Source organism: Lycorma delicatula, chromosome 1, assembly GCF_047948215.1.
Source record: "Lycorma delicatula isolate Av1 chromosome 1, ASM4794821v1, whole genome shotgun sequence".
Lineage (NCBI taxonomy): Eukaryota > Metazoa > Arthropoda > Insecta > Hemiptera > Fulgoridae > Lycorma > Lycorma delicatula.
Window position 1 is genome coordinate 274,511,439 of NC_134455.1, and position 4,704 is coordinate 274,516,142.

General features: G+C 33.9%; 2 pseudogenes; both read right to left on the reverse strand.

Moving 5' to 3' along the window:
• Positions 1–983: 983 nt before the first annotated feature.
• On the reverse strand, positions 984–1,686 carry LOC142317832 (uncharacterized; annotated as a pseudogene).
• A 771-nt stretch (positions 1,687–2,457) lies between these two features.
• LOC142317833 (uncharacterized) lies at positions 2,458–3,787 on the reverse strand (annotated as a pseudogene).
• Between the last annotated feature and the right edge of the window lie 917 nt (positions 3,788–4,704).

The window sequence follows — 4,704 nt, forward strand, 5'->3', positions numbered from 1 at the left end:
GCCTGACGGTGGACCCGGAGGTTAAAAAAAAATAAAAACCCCCACCGGGTTGGTCTAATGGTGAACGCTTCTTCGCAAATCAGCTGATTTCGAAGTCGAGAGTTCCAACGTTAAAATCATAGTAAAGGCAGTTACTTTTATACGGATTTGAATACAACTATCCAGAAAAACGTAGAACTGTACATTGGTCGAATTACCATAAATAACAAATGTGCATGTAGATCATGTTTAGTTACACACATCATATTAGGTTAAATGGACTGTTGAATCTTATAAGGGGATTATTTGTACACCTTGCAGCCTTTATGCTATCAGCAAAATATAATTAGAAATAATTTACATGTATACAAAAGCAAAAGTTGGCTCAGAAAAAAAAACAAGCTATAAAATTTGACAAACAAAAATTACTTTGTATCAGTTTATTATTATTTTAATAGTAAATGGATTGTTGATAAACCAAAAAATCATCAATAGTAAGCAACATGTCTTGAAAGAACAGCAGAAGTGATTTTGAAGCATTGGGCCTATGTTGAATCAAGAATTTATATAGGGTGAATGTATCAATTTCTGACCAGTTAAGACTTTAAACTTTTAAATTTTGCAATAAATTAAGCATTCAATTGCAAAGAAATTTCATAATATAATTCAAAAGTGATATCTATATATTAAATTATGGCAAACTTTATTTTTAGCTTATTATTGCTTGAAATTGAGTTATTGATTTTTTTTGTGAAATGTTATAAAATCACCAATAACCAACCACTTTCCCCAATTACCAACCAATAATAAATAATTTTCATGAATTAAATACATTGACTTTAGTACTTAAAAAATATTTTTATGTAATGTATAAAGTTTTTAAATTATATTTCCATGTAATGCAGGATAATATATAAAGGTTTAAAAAAATAACACTTTCATGGAACTAGATTTTTATGTAAATGAGGCTATTGAACATGTTAATTTTTGTGGTATACAGCTTACTATTGAATATTAAAACTTTTTTAATTAACATCAAAAGAAACAAAATATTTTTGCTTTTTTATACCATCAGACACTCTAGGTAGTAAGTATACTATTTAGTGTCTTTCAATGGTTGATTGTCTGGTATGTCCAGAAAAATGAATTTGTTGTCACATTCTTACTTTTTCATGGACATGAAACTGGAATTTCACTTTCCTGTGGATTTAAAACTTTTCCAACATAATAAGCTTCTTTGTTTTTGCTTCAAATGGGAATTTCATTAAATGTAATAATCCATCAATGAATCTCTTTCAAGCTCTTCAGTCAGTGTAGGTGTTTAGGTTCCAATAAGTTGGCTAATTCATTGTCCAAGTCCAAGCAGTGTTCAATCTCCAACAAATCTTCTTCAGTAGATGAAAATTGTTCTTTCTTTTTCATGTTCTCCTTTTTTACTTCTTTCTCTGTTTGTTTCGATTTGAACTCTTCTTCTTTTTTCTTTCTCTCTTTTCCTTTTATTCTCTTCTTTTAATAGTTTAATTTTGTTTTGATTTTCCCAATATTCAACCCAAGTTCCAGCCCCTATAGCATCTGGAAGTTTGATTTTTTGCGAGGCTTTCCGACCTTTTTTACTGGGGACTGAGTAGGCCAAACCACTCAGTCAGCAAAGGTTGGGCTGATTAAATTTGTTGGAGACTTATTGGCTTTAGGTGTGACACAAGTCATATTTTGTTTAAATTGGGATGCTTCTTGAAGCTGAACTACCTCTTGACTGATTGTTTGTTAGTTGCTGGTTGGTTTCAATTGAACTACCATCAGAGCTGAATTGATCCACGTTATCAAGATAGAAATCAGTCATCGTTAGGTTAGGATGATTACTGGTTATTGAAATGTTAAGATTAGTAAAAAAAGGAAGTTCATCAGTTATAAGGCCATCTTGCAAAAGATCAGGATGCTTGCTGCTTGATGGAATATCAAGGTTACTTAAGGAAGAAAGTTTAGTAGAATTTCCTTGTGTCGAATCAGAACATTGGCTTTTCAAGATTGACAATGCTTGCAATTTCTGTAGGCTTTTCTTGAGGCAGGTCAGAATGGTTAACCCACCGGGTTGGTCTAGTGGTAAATGCGTCTTCCCAAATCAGCTGATTTGGAAGTCGAGAGTTACAGCGTTCAAGTCCTAGTAAAGCCAGTTATTTTTATACGGATTTGAATACTAGATCGTGGATACCGGTGTTCTTTGGTGGTTGGGTTTCAATTAACCACACATCTCAGGAATGGTCGAACTGAGAATGTACAAGACTACACTTCATTTACACTCATACATATCATCCTCATTCATCCTCTGAAGAATTATCTAAATGGTAGTTACCGGAGGCTAAACAGGAAAAAGAAAGAAAAAAGAAAAGGTCAGAATGGTAATTGCTTGATGGATCATCGAAATTATTAGAGCTAAGATGTCCAACTGTCTTAGGCTTGTCTTGTGACAGAATATAGTTTTTAATTTTCTTCCATACATAAAAAAGCTGTTTTGCAGATTCGTCTCCACACCATTCTGGAGGCCTTTGTAACTACTCTGTTCCCAGTCTTTTTCTGCCAGTCAGAAACAATCTTTTTCCAAGCACATTTAATAGTTATGAAAAGAGACACATCTGCTGGTTGCAGATGCAGAATATGTTTGGCATTGGGAAGCAATGAGTACAAAATTATATCATTATTTTTACAAGGCAGGGCAACTTCATAACTTATGGGACTTGTGACCATCAATTAAATACAAAACTGGAAAGGTGGTATTTTTATTTTTTAGAAAAGGTAACAAACTATTTGCTACATATCCATAAAATACTGATGAAGTCATCCACCCATTTTTTGATTTTTCCGTTGACCAGTCCAAGTTAATATTTTGACTTATTTCAGCTGATATTCTTTCATAGGGGAAAACAATGCAAGAAGGTGCCATATAACCAACGGCATTGAATATGACCATTACCATTTTACACTCTTTGTTATTGCCTCAACTTCATGTAATTCTTTAAAAACCCTTAGACCCTATTACTAATGACGTTACAGGATTAGTTTGGAACCCTGACTCGTCCCGATTTATGATTCTACTAGGATCCTTAAGCAGATCAATGTTTCCTGTTTGCTCAATATTTTGCTGCTTCAAATCATCATGTCATTTTTAATAGCTTTTTCAGTAACTAGAGGTCTTGCAATTCACCCCAGATATTTCAAAGAGAAATATCTAGGTGACACTTAAAGAAAAGTTCTAACCGTTTCTTTCTGGGTCCTCCTTCAGTGAAAGGGCTAGGCCTTCAGTCTTTTTTCAATATTTCCTCTATAGCATTAACAAGTTGTCTTGGTTCAATTGAAATTCCTTATATAGCTATTGTCTTTAGCCAGAGACAAAGAAGCTCTTCTTCCTGCAAAAAACAAACAATAGGTTAGTTAAAAATTTTTACATAACTTAAAAATTTAAATGTGACTTTTAATTAAATTATAATTAATTAGTTTAAATTTATATAACTTTTAATTTAAAAATTTAAAAACTTAAATTTTAGATATGTATTTAAATTACATATAAGAATTGCTCATTAACATTCAAAATCAACATTATTTGTTAACATTTTTACATTACTTGTTAAAACTGTTGATGGACCTCTGACAAAGCTGAACTGTTTCTGACATCCAAGGAGCTTTTTTCTTTCAATTTATTCATCATTGTGCCATGAGGAATGTTAAACTTCCTTTCTGTTTCTCAAATCTTAGCTCCATTTTGTACTTCATTGATGGCATTAGCCAAATCATCAACTGTATAGTTTTTTGGCATCTGAAACCAGTAATTGTAAGGATTAACTTTCTGAGCAAAGTAATTACAAAAAATTTGTACTGCAAAAACTCTGATTCGGTTTTTCTTTTTTGTATTCTTTATTTTAGATAACTCCGACGCCCTTGGGCGGGAGGTTCTTCAACCATATTCTCTAGTATATGGGGTGATGGTGGAGGAAACTTATTAGAATGGGATGTCGCTATTGACATCCCAGAGGAGGTAGTAATGTGGCTTCCCTTTACGGGGAGCTTATTAGTTGGCTTACTGCCAGGTGTGATAGTCTCTCCCCGTACCGGTAGGACTTTGGAAATAGGAACTTTCATACGGATCACATTGTTGGATTTATTTACTGCGACGTAAGACTTTTTATTCATCTTTTTCAGCTCTGAAATAGTGGCTGTAAGCGAAGCAACTTGATCAGAAAGCATCTGAACGAGTTTCTTAAGTTCATTGCAGGACCCCCACTGCTGATTATGAACATTTGTAGGAGTTTGCAGAAAGTAGCAGTGGCCAATGATACATCTGGTTTGATCAGGTTTCATGAGTTAATTATCTTTCTATATTCCCTGCATGCAGCCGGGAAAGATAGCTTATGCTCAGTACAAATTTTAAGAATTGCCTTTTCTTCTTTTATTGGTTGTGCAATCTCTGGAGCGGGCTATATGTAAACCACTGCAGTTCACACATTTTTCACTTTCCTCGCAGTTAGTGTCATTGTGACCTTCATTAGCACATCAAGCACAGATCTCCGTTCTTGCAAGATGTTATAGTGTGACCATACCCTTGGCATCTGAAACATCATCGTGGGTTGGGTATGAATGGTCATACCGGAACCGAGAGGTAACCCACTTTAATCTTCTTTGGTGGAACAGGAAGACTGAATGTCAGTATAACAAACCGTGTCGGTTCTTCTGTTG